Below are 20,443 nucleotides of genomic sequence, written 5' to 3' on the forward strand. Positions count from 1 at the left end.
CAGACTTTCCCTTCTGCTCTTCAGTCAGTTCCATTAAGTTGAGAGACTCTCTGAAACCTCTTACACTGCTGTCCCTGTGCTGTCAGGATTCATGAGAGCCATATGGCTCCCTTGAGGGTTTCATCACTGCTTTCCCGACGCCTGGTTTAGTGGCTCTGCTTCTAATTTGTCATCTTTTTAACTGTGGAAAGAGGAAGCCAAGGAAGGCTACTCTGTAGTGACTCCTCTCACACTATAAATACCACAGTTGTGATTAGATTCCCAGTGTTTGGATCCCAGAGGCCACTGAGACTGTTACCTCTAGGCTGGAGGTGATGTCAATCACTTACCTCTCATTAGCCTTTGTCTCTTTGTTGTCATCAACTCTCTGAACCTCGGATGAGGTTCAGAGGTGTTCCCATCTCCAAGGAAGAGACCTTGCAGTGTTTTTGTGCTGCACGTTCAACTGCCATCTCTTTTAGCTTATTTTTATTCAAGATAATAAAATCTAATAGAGTGGTTAGCTAATGCCTCTACCAATGTTTGTACCTTCCTTATGTGAATTCCTTAAAAGGTATTTTATTAAGAAGGATTAACACTTAAATATTTTGTGGTATTTTATTTTAAAATAACTGCTCTCACAAGGAATATCAGATATGTGCCATAACACTGCGTCCTTAGAGAAGTGTAACATCATAGTAAAAGTCCCATTAAGCATTATATTGAACCCTCAGAGCTTCAAAAGCACTGCCTACAGAGGCAGGTTCTCAGCAAAATCAGTAAACTCCTGTAGATTTTGGCTGGGGGAAGCTTCTGTCCCAGCCATAGCATCCCCTTCAGTCTTGTTATGTCACTATCTACATAGCCAAGCAGAGACATGGTCCAATGCTTTTGTTCTTTCATTGTCTTCTGTGATGCTGAAATATGACTCAATGTAGAGGCTGCTTCTTCCTGAAACTAAAGGTTAGGATCTGTCCTAGTAACAGCTCAAAAATAGCTTCTCAGAGCTCAGCATGTTCTTCATTGCTCTTCATTCAATCAGGTGGTGGAGTGCTGCTGGTTGAATCGCTTCTGAATGAAGATAAAAGTGGGCCTTTAGAAACCCAACTGTATTCGATGAATATGTTGGTCCAGACAGAAGGAAAAGAGAGAACAGCAGCAGAGTACAGCAAGCTCCTTGAGGCGGCTGGCTTTGGAGTGATCCAAGTCAAGAGGACTGGAAAACTCTATGATGCTGTTCTAGGAAGGAAATAATTCTCTCTTCTTTCTTCTTCTGTCTTGTATACATAAGTGGAAAAATGAAATAAGCCATCTACTTGATTTTTAGTTGAGGCAGTCAACTCTTTCATAGAATCACTGACTGTTGAGCACATAGGGATTGCATGTCTGAGTGTGGGAAAAATAAATTAACACCTACTCCATAAGAAATTGCCCATGAAAGAAATGTGCCAAGAAGAGCTTATACTTTCTTATCTGTTCACAGTCTCTGCTTCAGGTTTTACCACTATTTTTTCCATGTTTAACACAGTACTTGACAAAGACAAATTTTAATTTGTACTCTGTTTGCTTCCTGGAAAATAAAACTGCTCACTATAATGAGTGCCCAGTTCCTTCAGATTTCCTGAGGACTGATATAGCACAGAGAAAATTCTAATTCCTTGTTGATGAGTCACTTTTGAACCTGTAATTCTGCCCTAAAATGTAGGAGTGAAGGGACAGACAATTATCATGGGTGCAGGAAATTTAAAAAAAACAACCCAGCAAATGAAATATTTCTCCTTCCTTTGCTACAGTCTGTGACACTCATTGGTACAAGGTATAGAGCAACATTTACATAAGGCCTGGACAGGGTTAGCAATATGATTTGTTATTAGAGGAGTAAACATGCTCCTTGCATATTCTCCTCTGGATTTAAGCACCGGATTTCTGGATATGAACAGCCAACATATAACAGATTTCATAAGCAAACTTGCTTCTGAATACAGTTTTTCTCTTAATAGAAACTGAACAGAGGCACAAGGTGATCTTTTGCTGTGGATCATCTCATCTGTGGAAAATGTGCTTCATGGAAAGAGTTTCATGGATGAGGAATGGACTTGGAGGAAGAAGTCCAGGCCGAATTTTGTTGTAATTTTAGGGGATGGAAACTTTGGTTGTAAGTGATCAATTCAAGGCCAAGACAGTGTCCAGTATTCATGGAGAAGCCAAGACACCAGAAAGGTCCAGAGTAAGCTGATCTGAAGAATGATACTGTATTTCCTTTAGAATGCAGCTTAACTTCTGAAAATAGAACTTCACAGTAATATTGCAGCAATATATGGACTATCACACTTGGTAGTTCTGGACACAGTGTAATGTGCATATTTAGAACAGTGTATGAAGTAAAGTATGCTTGGTTGTGATGAGTTGACTTTGGCCAGCAATCAAGCAGCAGACCCACAGCATGCTCCCTCCCTGCCCCCAGCAGTGTGAGAGAGAGAATTGAATGAGGAAAGGCAAGAAAGACCTTCTGGATCATGACAAATACAGTTTAAAAGGTGAAAGAAAGAGGCAGGAAAAAAAAAACCAATCAACCAACCAACCAACCAAAAAACAATCCAAGGGGTGCAAAGGCAATCACTCACCACTTCCCACCAGCAGACTGATGCCCAGAAACTCTCTGAGCAGCAGCTGCCTTGGAAAGACTACCCATAGTTTTTACCACTGAGTATGAAGTTTCATGGTATGGGATATCCCTGTGGTCAGTTTGAGTCAGCTCTACCTGCTATGTCCTCTCCCAGCTCCTTGCCCATCTCCAGCCTACTCGATGCAGAGTCAAAATGTGAAACAGAGAAGGCTCTGATGCTGTGCAAGTACTGCTCAGCCATAGACAAAACACTCCTGTGTTATCAACACTAATTTGGTCACAGATCTAAACCAGAGCACTGTATGGAGTGCTGTGGGGAAACTTAGCTAACTCCATCCCAGCTAGACTCAGTACAGTGGAGATATAGGTTAAGAGCATGTTTTAACTGAAAAATCATCTGTCTTGAAAAATGGATGTCCAACACACTAAACACGGGACCAGTGCCAGAAGGGAAAAACAGGGAAAAAAAGTACTGTTTTGCACCTCGTGCAGGAAAGACAAAGTAGAATCCTGTCCTTGCAGGAATCCTGAGTGTCTTATTATACATCTGATGTTTCGCTCATGTCTAAAGCATCATACTGTTCATTGCCTGAGTATGTAACAAAACCATAATTATATGTATAATTTCCCTTGAAATTCTGCTGTTATGCTTCTGCATGTTTAAAATCAAAGCATTCTAAATAGGATACAAACATATTGTCATCAAATCAATTCGTATGTGAAGTAATGAGTGTTAGTCATTTGAAGCAAAGGAAGAGTTAAGACTAGTTTATATTTGAGATATATATTTTCTATATATTATATATATGTGTAAACATGATCAAACTTCGAAATAAAATTTATTACAGAAAAAGTTTTCTGTTGCTACTTTCTAACCTTGAACATTTGTGCCTGGCTTACTCCACTAATTGTTTTCTGATCTGCTGTAGCCACCATCTCACTTGCCACTAGATGTTGCTGTTGCTGTGCTTGTCTGCTAAGAGGCATCTGCCACGATTAAGGGGAGAGCAGCCAGCTCTGCTCGATCATTTGCAGTCATAGACAAAATGCCATGTTAATTACATAGTTTAGGTGTTGGGGGTCAAGGTAAAAGTGGCTAAAGAGCCTCTTCACCCAGCTCTCAATAAATGCAAGCCCGTTTTGGTCACGCAGCTCTCATGTGTGCAAGAAGGAGCAAAGCCTTCTCCTTTGTGTGCAGTGATGGCATCCACAATGTGAGCCCGTCCTTCCGTACTGTGGAGCAGACACAGGGCCCTTTTCCATAGAATGTTTTGCCCATCTGACAGAGCTGGACTGTAAAGCTTTTTTACGGTACCACAGGAAAACCAACATTGTGGTACAAGGCCCTTACATTTAATTTCTTCTCGTTACTCTGAGAATAAGAGCATCCTTGCAAGGGCAGAGACACCATGGGGTTGATGGGTCTCAGCCAGTGCTGCCTGGTGGGGGACAAACCACAACATGGGGACCCCAGGGTCCCATTCTGGCACTGAGAGACATCAATGGCTCATCGCTCTCCTCAGCCTTGGGTGTTTGGGTCATGACCTGTCCTGGTGTGGATCACTGCCTAGCCCTGGCTGAGTGGGGAACCTGTGGCAGCCATCAGCTTGAAAAGCTTTCCCATTGTCCTTGCAGTTCTCATGGTCCTCACTTCTGTCTCCTCGTGCAGGACATGTCTTTGCTGCCTCCCTGCAGGGACTGGTGCCCTCCTGTGCCTATTCTCAAGATCCCCAGGCCTCTGTTGGCTTTCCTGCGGGGCTGCTTCACCAGGCACAGCTGCCCCAACTCCTCTGTGGGGTCTGACCTCTCTCATAAGCCTCCCTGTGACCACAGCCACCACTCTGGCAGTTTCTCAGTGCCCACTTGGCCAGCTTCATGTAGATAGTGGCCCATGTGATACAACTGGAATCTTTTACAAGTTTTTCTTCAACTTTTTGTACCCATAGTAGCCTGTGATTAGCAGGCAGTGAACATCATTTGCTCATGTCTTTGGATTCACATTGTGCCCAAGTCCATGCTTTGTGTGTAAGACTTTGTCTCCCACAGTAGCTGAGGTCAGGTTCCTGCCTCCAAAGCATCACAAACAGATAGAAACCAGAACTTTTTTACTTTTGGACAATTTCTGACATATTTTGAAAGCAAAAAGCATAATTGGAGGTGGAGACTATGAAGGAACTAAATTGATCCCAACTATGGTGGTTTGACCCTGGCTAGCAACTAAGCACAACTGAGCTGCTTGCTTATTTGGCCCCACAGTGAGACAGTAGAGAGAAAATGAAGACAAAAGGTGAGAAAACTCGTGAGTTGAGTTTAATAAGGTAATGTAAGAGGAAACAAAAAAACAAACAAGTAATGTAAAGGCAGTCACTTACTGCCTCCCATGAGAAGATTGATTCCCACCCAGTTTCCAAGCAATGACTAGCTTTCCTAAACCATCCACCCCTCAGTTTTTATTTCTGAGCATGACATTATGTGCCATGCAACATCATGTTGGTCAATCTGGGTCAGCTGTCCAGCCTACTCACTGGGGGAGCAAAGTGGGAAATAGAGGCAGCCTTGAGGCTGTGCAAACACTACTCAGAAATAACTGAAACACCATTTAAATCACAGAGCCAAAATATAGCACCATACAGGATGCTATGAAGAAAATCAACCCCATCCCAAACGCAGCCAGTATACCAATTTAAAAGAAAATTCCATTGGGATTCAAGGTCATGGTTTGGTATTGCCAGCTAAAGTAAACTTCTGAAAGATCAATGTTTTGCATCTAAAAAGAAAATATCTTCTCCATTTCTTTCATTTCTGATCCTTCATTGTGAGTGGTAAATAAATGCACTTATTAGGAAGACACATTTTTATTCTGTGCGTATGATGACCATGTTAAATTTCAGGCTTGTAGAGTGATTACGAACTTTGCTTAATTTCTAAATATCTTTTAATTACCTTATTCCAGGGAAAAGTCCTGAAAACACAGCCTAGGCACATGCTAATGAATAACAAGCCAATGCTAAATAAAAGAGAAAAAATATCTTATATTCTTCTAAAGCAAGACTTTGGTGAACGTAATTAATGACTTTCGAAGTGTGAGTTTGAAAACACTTCCCCTGTGCCTACCTTCTCAGGATGAGCTATTTATGTAAATGAACCTTAAAGCTAGTCCCATTGTCTTAAAACCTTGACTGAAGCATCTAATTCGCTGAGCACCTGGATGTACATCAGGGACTTTCTAGAACTGATCCTACACACCTGGAGCTTGAACCTTGGAAGGTAAGACAATACGAGAAGGAGTCACACAGGATCTGCTGAGGGTGGTAGTATAAGTACTGTGAAGGAGTCTGGTGCCAGATAAGGCCAGGCCAATGACAAGTAACTATCATGGGGCAATTGAAATACAGAGCTGAGCCTGGACATGTTGCAGTTTGCTTTCCCAGCTCCTTCATGGAAGCAATACATCCTATCTGCACAAAGATTGTGTAATAAAAAATGGATAGGGAGTGGAAGTATGAGTTTGAAAGAGGGTAGTCTACTCGGTTCATTTAGGGTTTGGGCTAGGGATAGTGTTTGGGCTGAGAGAAGAAGAGCCTACAGCTCCCGGAGGAGTGGGTCTGAAAATGGGCTGTCAATGGGAATGATTGGCCGCAAAGAGAACTTGCCTGCAAGAGGTTTTTGGTCATGACAACGGCTCTATGACTTTGTTGAAGACTCAGCCCAGACTTAAGTTCTTGTCTTTTAGCTGATTTACAGACTGCAAGGCTGGAGTTTCTTTTGGATCTGTTGACAAAGTCTTGTATTTCTCTTTTCCTTCCACCAGGGCAGATAGTGGAAATGTATTGCTATTCTTTCCTAATTTGCCTTGTGGATCTGAAAGACTGTTTTATGGTGTAAGCAGACATTTCAAATGTCCTTTCTCCTGAATGGATTACCTTGTTTATGAACTTTTTGACAGAAGTTTCAGGTCATCTTTATTTATTTTTAGCGTCATTCTGCATTCAATTTTAAAATTTGCTTTTTGTTTTGGGCCAGAAGCTGCTATTTACAGTGTTGTCAACCTTAACTGCTCAAAGATTAGGAAGGCCTGCAAATCATAAGATTTATTTTAAAAGTGTATTGACATTTTAAACTTCCACATTTATGAAACATGCTTTTCATGTTTGTGAGCGTCTCTGCACAGATACACAGGCAAGAAGCCTCTGTCTCTCCCTTTTATTGAAAGGTATTTTACTTGTTTGTGATTCTCTGGCTATCCAGAACCCTCCCCAACCAGGTAAAAAAAAAGAAAATAAAATTTAAGGGATAATGAAAGCAGAGAAGCAGTGGTATACTCATCATTGTTTGAGGTGGAGTCATCTCATCTGAACCTCTGAAAACGGTTCTTTATGTTCAAGGCACTCCAGGGTACCATTTTTCCAATGTTCCAAAAATTTTACACGTCCTATTTTCCTACAAGGACTAGAAAGTGAAGTGAGGATGTCTGGGTGATCCAGAGACATCAAATGATCTTATCTGTAGTGCACTTAACAAATGCTGTTCTGAAATGAATGTTCACTTCAGTGAGTTGTTGAGCTCAGTAATGAACAACAAAACATGCTTAAGAAGTCCTTAGAAAAGCTATTAACGTTGTGGGGCTAATCTTACTGGGTTCTCATTATAGTCAGAAGAGATCAAATGAATCAGGTACAGAAGGAATCTGCACTTACAGCCATGTACAGGAGCCTCCTTCTCCCTTGGTCACAAGAGGAGCATAGCGAAAAAGTAGTCTCAGGAGGGAAAAGTTGTCCATTTTCATATTCTGTGATAGGCATACAATTAAATCACAAGGCTGTAATGGCCTTTCTTATCCTAACAAGTAACAGGGCCTGTTCATGACCCACTTATGCCTGAGTAGGATCTCACCCCGTAGTTATCAGCAGAATATTGCAGGAGTTGGGGCAAGTGCTTTCAGGGAGTTCCCTCTTCGGCTACAATCCCTGTGCAGTGTTCCCTACCTGTGAGTTATGTGGCATGAAGGTGACTTTACAAGGAGCTGCAGCCTGTGAGTAATGTGTTCTGAATGCTTGCTCATTTTCCAGACAAAGCAAGGTGTTACATCCTGCAGCAGCCAGGCACGAACACAAATAATGAAATGAGGCTGATCTAACAGCCAGAAGGGACTTTCGGGGCTGACTCAGGTCTCTGTCAATTTCCCCACCACCACCTTAAAAGTAAAACAGTTCAGGGAAATTATTTTGCTTATTTGATGGTACCAGTAATATTAGTTTCATGATAAAAAGTACCCTGAAGGATGTGGTGGTATCTGTGAATTAATTAACCTTTTAAGTGAATGAATTAAATGGCTAAATGTGAACCCTACACAGTTTTTGCCAAGGAAAGGTTAATTTACTCTTGACTGAGGAGTGCTACAAAAATTAGCCTATGTTATATGTGGGGGAAAAAAAATAATCCCCGACGTGTGCCTGCAAGGTCTCCCAAACACTTCCTTCCCATAGTGGACACGCAGCATCAAGCCCATCAAGACCATCCCAGGTGTCTTCCACACTTGTAATTCCCATCTTATACTCTTTCCAACCCTGCCATTGCCTTTTGTGGTCCTCATTGTGTGAAGCCCACTGTAAAACATCTGATATTTAAGATATGGAGCTGTCACTTCAGGTGCTTGTAAAACACCCTGCATGCCCATGGATTGCTGCAACTTAAGAGAAAGTGTTTGATCTCAAGATGTGGTCTCAGTCCTGAAGACCTTTACACTGTGAATAAGAAGGCATGTAAAAAAGCTGAAAGAGGGTGCCTTGGATTCCTAGGATGAACCTGGAGGTGTGCAAGGAAGTAAAGGCAGAAAAGGAGGTAATACCAGGGCATGCCTGTGGACTGCCATTTGCTCATGTTGCTGCTTTGTTCCCTGAGTCAGCAAATACGCTAGTCATAGGCAATATGCTACAGCTATGTATATAAACTGATATTGAAGCTTGATGAGTCAAAGAATTCCTGTCTCAGTTAGAGTCAGTCTTCAGTAAGTGCAAGAATAGGGCATTTTGATTTAACAGACCTGAGTACTTAAGTGCAGTGCTTCTGTAAGTTAATTCATGATAGTAGGAAAAGGACAGTGACATGGACTTACCACAATGGCATCTTTGCTGGGAAACTTCTACAGAGTGAGCTCAGAGTCCTTTCTGTTCTTTTGGATGCTGAAGTTATTCTACTGTTAAGGCATCAGCATCTTTACGGGGAAGATAAATATCAGCTTGGATGGGTGAACATAAATTAAAACTTTCCCACCTCTCCTTTAAAAAGATGATTAATGTTTTTTCTTATACTTTTTTCTGCATGAATTCCAGTGTCTAGAATCTGAAAGAGCCTGAAGCGAAGTTGTGCTGGCCAGATCAGTGACAGGGTAATCCCTGGGTGCTCCGTGTTTAAGACAGAGGCATTGAGGTGTCATCAGTCTCATCAGACACTCTTCCCATTTTTCTTGATAAATGACAAACACTGTGAAGAAGACCCACATGGGCAATACTTAGCAATGTTTAACAGAACCAAATTGCTTCTTTTGCTTATGAGGACACTGTTGTATGAGGAGCAGCCACACTTGGCAAGGTTTCTGCTGGTGATAAATCTTAAGGAAAACCCTCCTTTGCAGAGATCTTTCTGTGTAACAAGTGGTTTGCCATCTGCAGGGAAATAAAAACTCTGTTTACACTATCATTTCCATGCTCCAACAGAGATTTCTGGTGACACCTTTTTATATTTAGGGTCTTTCAGCTGTATTTTGCCTGACATTGGTCTTTTAATGCATATATTTCAGCAATAGACACACCGGCATCCTCCCAGCAGCCTTTAACTGTCTTTTAAGCAAATTACAATCAATATAACTAGTTTTAGCAGAACTTTGATTGAGGAATGTGATGTGGCTCTTACATATGGTTGAATAGTACAATAAACCAGATTCTCACTAAGAGCATTTCAGATAATAAGCAATTAAATTTGGACTTAAGTTTTCTGCATGATGAATTTTCAGCTGGGTTGAACTTCCACCTGTGAAGCCAAATAGCAGTGCCAGCCTTTGGGCAAACATGGTAAGCTGTGTGCAGAAAGATCCTCTGTAAGACAGACTTGAGAGAATGCCTTGTGTCAGTGAAAGTGTCTCGTTTTCATAGTCAATGATGAAGGCTTTCTTTACACTGATGAAGGTATTTTCAGAGGAAAATATCCACATGTTTCTAGCAGAGGCTTTGCTGTCTCTAAGCCTATCCAGGTGAAGCTTATAAAACATGTCGGTGTATCTGAGTGATGACTTGTGCCCATTCATTCTGTGTCATTTTGGGTTTCTTGTCATCTGACAGGGTTCTTCCTAGAGCTGTGGAACTGGAGAAGTAAACCAGCTTTTGCAGATTTTTTTACCCTCCTACTAACATTGAAAGTGGTAGCATAGTGATTTTTCAGTTTTGGATGATGGATATGCAGTGAAGACAATACCCAAATTTGAACTTTGTGCTGGGAATGGAAGTTTGCTTCAATGGATGCAGATGTTTCTTATGGATAGAGTTCTTCCCTCCCCTTCCATCACTGATCTCATACCTAAGATCTCCTTGCACCTTCTCTGCCTTTATATTTTTTAGTATCTTGGAGTCTTTGCTGCTCCAGAGGAGGATTAACTCTTGCTATGTGTGTAGAAGGAGCATCATTGTTGATGATTTGTTTTGTGAATGTATAAGCAACATATCATGCAACAGAACTGCTCAGGGTAGCAGGTGATTGGAATCAGCTACCCATTGAGTTTCACGGTATGTTGTAAGTCTGAAAGCATGATGGAGCTCATGAATCACTTTTCTTCTCTACCAGTGCAGAAAATGACTGAAAAATACATCTATAAACTGTACAAGTTCAGGTATTGTAAGGAAATATGCAAATTCTTATGTTTCATCTATTAAATTTTATAGGAATTACCCCTAAATTCTCAGTAATGAAAAATAACTGAAAATTGAGACTTTGCCACATTTTCTGAAGCAAAAATTGATCCATGAAACTTAAAGTAGCCATGATGAAAAAATAAAATTTAAAAAAGTCATAGTATGGAGGTCTCTACTTTTTACCAGAAGCATTGGTTGGAAGTCCATTGCTTTATTTCTTATTTCTCAGTTCTTACTGCGACACTCATTTCATGATGTCAAAATTGTTTCCCATGTACTGCTGACTCTAAAACTTCAAAATATTATTTTCTTCAATTTATTTATTTTTTTAAAACGGTTCAATTTGTAGAAAAACTCCCAAGTGTACTTTTACTCAAGATGTATAATTCTGTATCTACAGAGCAATTTTGTAGTATGTTTTTTCATTCTCATGAAAGCAAAATGGAAATTTTTAACTTCCGTGAACATTTTCTAACTTTTCAATAGGAAAAATCATTAGAAGATAAATTGCAAGAAAATATTGAATTATGAAAGATTACTCAATATGTTGCCATTTAAAAATAAACTTATCTTCATGAAAAAGCAACTGTTAAAAGTGGCCTAAGCATTTATGTTTGACCTTGTTTGATAAGTCCCCTTTAAGAAAATCCTAGTATTTTTGTTTAGAAACATAGCAGTGAATGAGGTTGCCATTGGGTGTAGCTATTGTGTTACAATTGCATTCTCTCTAGATGATCATATAACAAACTGGTTATTATTGCAAGACAGCTCATATAGAAAAATTATTTCTCTGTAAAAATTTCAGGTTCAGTGGTGTCTTAGGAAGATGACAGAAATCACATTAATTATTAGCATTCCCTACAGCAGGAAAGTAAGAGTTTGCCATAAACCCATTATTGTAAATGATGCATATTTTAATCACTGAACTGTTTAAAAACATACGTACAGTGCATTTTGTGCTTGAGTTTGAAGTTGGAATACTTAAGGAGATGTGTCTTTCCCTAGTTTGAATAAATTTGTATTTGAAATAACAATAATCTGGAGGAGTGGAAAAAATCCACTTAAAGCTAATGAAACCTCGAGAGCATGCAGAGATGTCTCATAAGCAGATTCTGTGTGCCTAGCAGAACTTGTTGTTCTACTCCCACGTGATTAGTGGTTCTCATGGGAATAAAGACAGCAAAATAAATGGTTTTCCCTCCCTCTCCCTCCTTCCACAGCATATGGGATACTAAGATGTAATCATTCAACTGCTCTTCAAAATGTTAGTGGGCAAAGTAAGAGAAATAAGAGGATCACAGGACTAGGCCAGAACAACACGGTGACCTTTGAATCTTCTCAGACCTGTTGAAGTGTTCACTGCTTTTAAACTGGTACTTATGAACAAATTTAAAAGACTGAATTTATGCTACATAGCAAACTTTGATTGTATTGTACATTTAACATTAAAAACATCACTTTCAAGACAGGGGTGTGATGCAGCAATAAAATCACTTGAGGAGTGTTAGAAATAAGAACTCTTCAGAGCTTCTGAAATTTTTAGGTTCACATGGCAGGGAAAAGGGTATTCCTCCTGTATCAGGGGCTAGTCTGTTCCCTGATCTTCTGCTGCAGCGCAAGACATATATGACTTACCAGGGGAAGGACAGAAGAGTCACATTCTCTCTAATTTTCTTGTAGGTTAAGGAAGCATATCTTGCAGGACGGAAAACTTGGTGGCACAAGTGAAGTCTGGGAGACTCTTCATGACTGTTTAATATGCTGTGTCTTTGCTTGAAGCAATAGCTACCTCCAGGCAGAGATATGGTCTTTGCAGTCATACTGAGAGGTGCCAAACATACTTCTGGTTTTAGCACCAATAGCTTCATTTTTCAAACTAATTTTTTTTAAATCATATAAAACTGATTTCTGAGCTCTTGAAGCTACAGCTGACACAGCAGTTTTGTTTCTGGAACATCACTAAGAAAATTAATTAACTGTATTGCTCTAATTTGGTGTTCATTAAAGAAAGGGAGTTCTAACCCTGACTTGCACTAGCCCATAGTAGAACCATATATTTGCAGGTACCTTCACTCTAATCTGTTGGTCTGCAAACACTTCAACACTTATAATTATAGAGTGCCAGGGAATGACCTGTGCCAGCATGCAGGGAAAGGTCAGACTCCAGGCTAGGATGATAAGTAAGGTGCACAAGTGACAAATGAATAGTCACTATTCTGGGTCTTAACCGGAAACATTTCCACAGCCATTTTAAATGGGCAGTTATTTACTAAACTGTCAAAGAGTTTATTTGTGATCCTAGTTACCTAGGACATGTTAGTTCAATCAAAATAGCCAGTCATTCACAGTGAATTATTGTATTCTTTTTCATACAATTTTTTAGACAATCAGATAGAATATCTGTAAGACTCAGACACCTATTAGTACTACAAAAGAATGTTAAGAATTTTGTATTTGACTCAGAGAATTATAGGAAATATGGGTATAGATTCAAGTGTTCCAAAAAGTGAAGGAAACATTGTCTTTTTGAAAACATTAGCTCTGTCCACAGATTTAATAAGGTATGTTAGAAAATCTCATGCTGAACATATAACGCTGGTTATTCTATATCAGAATATTGAAAATCAATACGCAGAAAACATATGTGTTTGTAAAAAGCAAACTGTAGCTACAGTGCTATTTGTGAGTTATGCTCTGGCCATTTAAATAATTGTGAAGACAAAGAGCCTTTTTTCCTTTTTTCTGCCCTCATTTTGTCTCTGCTACCTATTTTAGCCTTTGATCTTTCTGCAGGTGTTAATCAGGTAAGACCTCATCACACTTCTTTTTCCTAACCTCACAAGAGCCCAGGAGGGCCCTGCAGTTCCTCCTCATTTGACAGCAGCATCACGTTAGCATGGATGAAGGGAGCAGCTCCTATGACATTTTCAGGAGTAGACTCTCTTTGTGATTTTGCATTGTACCTCCAGACAAATCCTGCTTCCAGGGCTCTGGCTGTGATGACTTTTTCAGTTGTGTTGCATTATAAGGATATTACAGAATGGTACTAAAAGTTACATTGGAGGATAAAGATGAAAGAAAAGGAAAGGAAAAAAAAGAAAGCACAGTCTATGTAAAAACAGAGAACAAACTAAAAACCACATTAAAGATAATGAGAATGAAAGTAAAAAGAATTACTTGCAGTGCTTAAAACAGTATTCCACTATGAGAAAGGAGGTGGGAGAATTATCGAAGACAAGTTCTCTTAAATCCTATGTAGCCATTCAGGAATGGTTTCCAAGCAACCAGAACATGCAGATAGCCCCGGGAGTAAGAGGTATTATGAATGCTTGGAGACACAAAGAGGAAGAGAAAGATGAAACAGCTGGAATCAGGCTGGGAAGATACTAGAGTGGAGGGCTCCCCTCAAGCAGTGCCAGCACTGCAGCCAGTGAGGCGATGGGGGAGTGGCCTCACACAGAGATGATGTATCAAAAGAAGGAAAATGAAGGAAAGCAAGCGTACAGGGAATGTAAGAACCTAGATGAAAACCTTGAGCTTTGTATCACTCTTTCAGACCTCCCATTAAAAATGGGCAAGAGTGCATATCTTGCTTTATGTAGCCTGAAGGACTACAGGCTGGGGACAAAGTGGCTGGAGAGCAGCCAGGCAGAGAGGGACCTGAGAGTTTGGATTGACAGGAAGCTGAACATGAGCCAGCAGTGTGCCCATTGGCCAAGAAGGCCAATGGTATCCTGGCCTGTATCAGGAACAGCGTGGCCAACAGGTCCAGGGAAGTGATTCTTGCCCTGTACTCAGCACTGGTGAGGCCACACCTGGAGTACTGTGTCCAGTTCAGGAAGGATATTGAGATGCTGGAGCAGGTCCAGAGAAGAGCAACAAGGCTGGTGAAGGCACTCAAGCACAAGTCCTATGAGGAGACGCTGAGGGAGCTGGGGTTTTTTAGGCTGGAGAAAAGGAGGCTCAGGGAAGACCTCATCACTCTCTACAACTACCTGAAAGGAGGTTGTAGCCAGGTGGGTGTCGGTCTCTTCTCCCAGGAAACGAGCAGTAGGACAAGACATGGTCTTAATCTCTGCTAGGGGAGGTTTAGATTGATATTAGGAAGAAATTTTTTACGGAGAGAGTAATCAGCCATCGGAATGGGACGCCCAGGGAGGTGGTGGATTCAGCGTCTCTGCAGGTTTTTAAGATAAGACTGGATGTGGCACTTAGTGCCATGGTCTAGTAACCACAGCAGTGTTGGATCAAGGGTTGGACTTGATCTCAGAGGTCTTTTTCAACCTGGTTGATTCTATGATTCTGTGGTCTTTATTTTTCAGAAGGCTGATAGTTACAATTCCCCTGTACTTTACTCTAGCTCTTTAAGGAATTTTTTTGTTAACTTTTGTCCAGATCAGTAATTGTTCACTTCTTATTCTGGCAAATCTTTCATTAATGACTGGATTTAATCACAAAGGCGAAAGATGAGTATCTTAGAAATTACTGGTTGGCTGGAAAAGTGGGAAAGAGTGCTTAATTGAGTGAATTTTATAGAAAACACTGAAAGGCTGGTCAAAATGGTTGTAGTATTGTCAATTAGGGTAAACTGCATTTGTAGAGGATGGTTCTGTATACTCTGTACACAAGTTTTAAGGCAAAAATATTTACCTATTTTCTCTTTTTTTTTTTTTACCCTGATTCTCCTAAACAAATGGCTTTCCTGATCTCTCTTTTAGAATTCACTAAGTGCAGCCTGGGAGACTGCAGTACTCGATAAGTCATGAAACTGAAGCCTTCTAAAAGCTTCTTCCAGTTGAATCCAGTAGCAATATAGCTAACCACCTGCATGACAGAGATCCAAATCTCTTCCTTGCTGTGTCCATCAGAACCTACTTTTGCTCTTGAGTTCAGTCTGGTGTTTGCCATGAATGTACATATCTAAGTATATTTTCTGCTGGTTTTACTGTGGAAGATTCTCAGTGGAAAATTTTCCACTCTTTATGTTATGTAAATTCTCATAGTAAAAAAAAATAAGAAATGTTTGTCTTAATACTGATGCACTGAATATCACTACCACCAATCTAATGACTGCTCGTTTTCTTACATTTGTAAGAATAAAATATCTCTCTGGCTTTTTCCCCTAAATAATTATTTTACTATGGGTAACTGCAGTCAGTACTTAGTAGGTGAAAGGATTTTCTGACGTGCAGCACACATGATTGTTTATCCTCATTTCTTTGGGAAGTGGGGCTAAAATTATTATGGTATCAGCTGTTTTGAGGGGAAGTTGGGAAACTTGGGACATTTTTGTTTGATGCCTTTTTTTAGTGTATATTTTAGATTCAAGTTGTCACCATAAACCATCCACATTTCAGTTCTTATGGAGAGGAGTAGAAGACAGAGGAAAATGTCTTCCATTCTCATCTCTTTGTAAAATGTCTGTTAATTACATAGAGAGGCTGAGACCAACACATTAAATCCGAATGGAAAAGCATCATCCCAGAGTACATGGAAACTCCTCTGCATCATTCATTGTCTTGTGCCTTGCATCATGCCTTGTCAAGTATCTCAGGACATGTCCCCAACATGAAGAATATTTAATAATTGTTTTAGTTACAACTTTTTCAGTGAAATGTCATTTTCAAATTTAAGTTAAAAGCCCTAAAGAAAAAAAAAAAGCAAGCCAGAATAAAAATCAAAGAATTGTTTAGGTTAGAAAAGACCTTTAAGATCACCAAGGTCAACCGTTAACCCATCACTGCCAAGTCCACCACTAAACCACGTCCCCAAGTGCCACATCTGCACATTTTTTAAATACCTCCAGGGGTGGTGACTCAACTTTCCCTGGGCAGCCTGTTGCATGGCAACCATTTTGGTGAAGAAATTTTTCCTAATATCCAATCTAAACCTGCCCTGGTGCAACTTGAGGGCATTTCCTCTTGTCCTCTCACTTGTTACCTTGGAGAAGAGACTGACACCCACCTGGCTACAATCTCTTTTCAGGTAGTTCCAGGGAAAGTTAAAGTTCCCCCTGAGCCTCCTTTTCTCTGGGTTAACCACTCTTAACTTCCTCAGTCACTCCTCATAAGACTTGTGCTCCAGACCATTCACCATCTCCATTGCTCTTCTCTGGACTCCCTCCAGCATCTCAATGTCTTTCTTGTAGTGAGGGGCCCAGAACTGGACACAATACTCGAAGTGCAGCCTCTCCAGCACTGAATACATGGCTTGTCCTGCTGGCCACATTAGTTCTGATACAGGCCAGGATGCCATTTGCCTTCTTGGCCACCTGGGCACACTGCTGGCTCATGTTCAGCCAGCTGTCAACAGCAGCCCCAGGTCCTTTTCTGCTGGGCCACTTTCCAGCCACTCTGCCCCAAGCCCATAGCATTGTATGGGGTTGTTATGACCCAGGGGCAGGACACAGCACTTTACCTTGTTGAACCTAATACCATTGTCCTTGGCCCATCAATCCAGTCTGTCCAGATTGCTCTGCAGAGGTTCCTATCCTCAAGCAGATCAACACTCCTGCTCAACTTAGTGCCATCTGCAAACTGACTGAGGGTGCACTCGATCCCCTTGTCCAGATCATTGACAAAGATATTAAACAGGACTGGCCCTAATACTAAGCCCTGGGGAAAACCACTGGTGACTGGCCACCAGCTGGATGTAACTCCATTCACCACCACTCTCTGGGCCCGGACATCCAACAAGTTTTTTACTCAGTGAAGAGTTAAGTGTTTGATATCTTTAGTTACAGCCTGCAGCAATTTACCTTTATTTACTCAAAAGTTTTCCTTCTGGTGACCAAGAACATCTAATAGACCCTTTCAACAGGTAATGGAAAACATAAATCTCATTCTTCTTTGATGTATCTGTAATGTGTATCTAGACAATGATTTACTTACCAAAAAGCACTCTGAGCACTCTGAGTCATCGATTAATTTCTAACTTTTTTTTGAAAGTCTGAGGATTCCGTAATAGATATTCTTTTGTAAATGTGTGATGATCAGCTATGATTTACATAGGCTGTTAACTTGTTAATGTAGTATTGGATTTCCACCTCAATTTCCTACTAGTTCCTCACCTATGAGTAAGAAACTTTGTACAGCCACTTCAGCCACTTATACAGCTTCATTTCTGCCTGTCCAAAAGGTTTTTATCTATTCTGGAAGTGATGTACAATAGGCATTTTACTAAAATGCAACAAGAGTACAGAAGGGGCTGAGCTGTATACGAGGTACTTCAGCAACAGGTTCCAAAATGAAGCGAATAATTTGGCAGAATAGCAAGAAACAATTCTGAATGTTTTGAACAGAATCAGAAAAAGATTTGTCTTTATAAAAATTAAGTTAATACAGACCTGACTCTCCAGTGTGTCATCCTAACCTTTTGTTGGTATAACATCATAGATTTGAGCAGAGTTAAACCAATGCACAGCTAAAACAAGGGACATGAGAGCTGGGCTCCTGTGAGTTTTGGGAAGCATGCTGCAGTGCAGTGCCTGATCTGCAGTATTGAATTCAAAATGCAACAGAGAAAGCACTTGTGTTAAACTGCTTAATCCCACACCCTCATCCCCTTTTCCAAATATGGGTAATATTTGCATCAGACAACTTAAAGAAGAAATATTTCAACTGAGGACAAATTGCAGAAGTCTTGTTTCTGTTGCAAGCAAATATAGTTAGTGTTGAGCTGATAATGATTAAACAAGACTGAAAATACAGCAGACTTTTTATATTATTATGTAAAAAAAGAATTTGGGATAGGAAAATCAGAAGACTGGAAAGATTAACAGGAAAATTGGAAAAAAAACCCACAGAGTTAAAAAGCAGTCAGATTGGGAAAAGAAAGCAGCACCCAAAAAAAGCTAGCACATTTTTTTCCCTTAAAAACAGAAGTCTTGGATAAGGACCAATGGAAAACTAAGAAATGGCCCAGTGGATGCAGATGCAGGGAAGGTCAGAGATTTTTGCAATGATGCTGAATGCACAGACTACAGAGGGGCTCTGCATGGATACTACAGTCTGCTCTGAAAAGTCTGATTGCAGGAGAAAGACTGCATATGGATATCCACAGAATACGGAATCAACACAATGGCAATAAGCATTATAAAGTTATCCTGACAGGACCTTGGAGGACTGTGAGCCTCGTGCTTAATGACAGGCCACTCTAGGGACACTGGGTAGGGGGAGCTCTCCACTCCTTTTAATCATATTTTTTAAAAAGTGCATTGTTTCCTAAGTCATTTGGGAAGAAGGGGTTTGTGGGCAGAAATAATTCAGCATTAGAAGGAAGATCCCAGTGAGAAACTATTTTTGCATGGGCAGATGGATTTGAAACTGCAGTTGGCTCAGTGCTCTTCCTAATCTATAATAAGAAACTGTTGTTCTGTGTGATATCCTGGCCATATGCTAAAGCCAGAGGATAGTCTGTGATAAAAGAGTGAAGAATAGTTTATCTTTCTGAATTTGTTCATACACTCTGTGGCTTATGCTTCTTCATCAGACAAGGAAAGCTCAGAGGATGGTAGCAGATATTTCTCTTGATTCCTGTCTTTATCATAAGAATGGAACATTTTCTGTCTTTCCTGAAAAATATGGTTTTCAAAACAGACAAGAATGAACTGAACTTTCAAGCTCAGAGATTTGAAATAGCTCTGTGTCTCAGACCTGCACTCTATTTTATGCCATACTAGTAAGAGGAGGCACGAAGCACTTCAATTTTAAGGAAAATGTGCAGGCAACCAGGGAGAAAAGAGAAAATAGAGGATTTTCTCTTCATTCCATTACATCAGACCTTTTTGTGTGTACTGCTGTCGCTCTCTCATCCACTTAGGCACTGGAACAGGCTTTTCAGGGAAGTGGTCAAAACACCAACCCTGACGGTCAATGTGGGTCAGCTGGCCTACTCGTGTCCCCTCCCAGAACCTCGCCCTCGATTGAAGAGGGAGTGTTACAGTGCTGTGCTCAGCAGCAGCCAAAACATGGGTGTGTTATCAACACTGCTCTAGCTACCAATGCAGAGCTACTACTGGGAAATAAATTCTGGCTCAGCCAGATCCACCACAGACATGCATATGTCAGGAGGAACACAGAGTTGGTTAAAAAATTTCCGTCAAGATATAAAATCTGTAGGTTTTGGCCTGTAATTTTGAGTGAACTAGGACTTACTAGAGTTGTGGTATCACATCAGAGTTCTGGAATTCAAGTGAAATGGCTGAATATATGTATTTTGAAAGGTGGGCAGCTCTGAGGTTGGTTAGCATATACACAAAAGCATTGTCTAGCATTCCCAAGACAGCTGCAAGCTACATAATGCATCTACACTCTGCAGGACAATGCTCTGCAGGTGCCAGCACCAGTCCCAAGGGTAGACAAGTTAGCACAGTGCTGACCATGCCTAATTCACCCAACTTCTTGGGATAACTTATTCATTCATGCAGCACATCTCATGGACTGCATTAACCTCCTTCCAGGTCAGTAGCTGACTTGGGGAAATCAACACCCTTCTCCACTTTTCGAGGCACACAAATGCTCTACAATTGCCAGTTTGGTTTGACTTTACCATGTTTTTCTTCTAAATCATTTACCAGCATCACATGACTTTTGAAAAGATTTTTAAAAAGGGAAATATATATCTTTCTCACAGACCTAGGAATAGACTGATTTTCTTGACAAAATCTATTCTTGACTTTCCAGGCGTAACCATTTCCAGTGAAAATGAAGTAATTTTGTAATAATACCTGGCCTGTCTTTCAGGCTATTTTGACTGCAGAATGAGTTTTTCTTTTATAACAAATATGATTTGCATTTAAAAAGGCTGAGGGATACACCTAATTATAATTGAAACTGCTTATATGCAAATGAGAATTAACTCATTTTTTGCCCAAGGTCCAGAGAATCTAGATCTTGGATCTAGTAAAAAAATAAGGAAAAATTGTTGTGAATAT

This window comes from Chiroxiphia lanceolata, chromosome 2 (genome assembly GCF_009829145.1).
Source record: "Chiroxiphia lanceolata isolate bChiLan1 chromosome 2, bChiLan1.pri, whole genome shotgun sequence".
NCBI classification, from domain to species: Eukaryota; Metazoa; Chordata; class Aves; order Passeriformes; family Pipridae; genus Chiroxiphia; species Chiroxiphia lanceolata.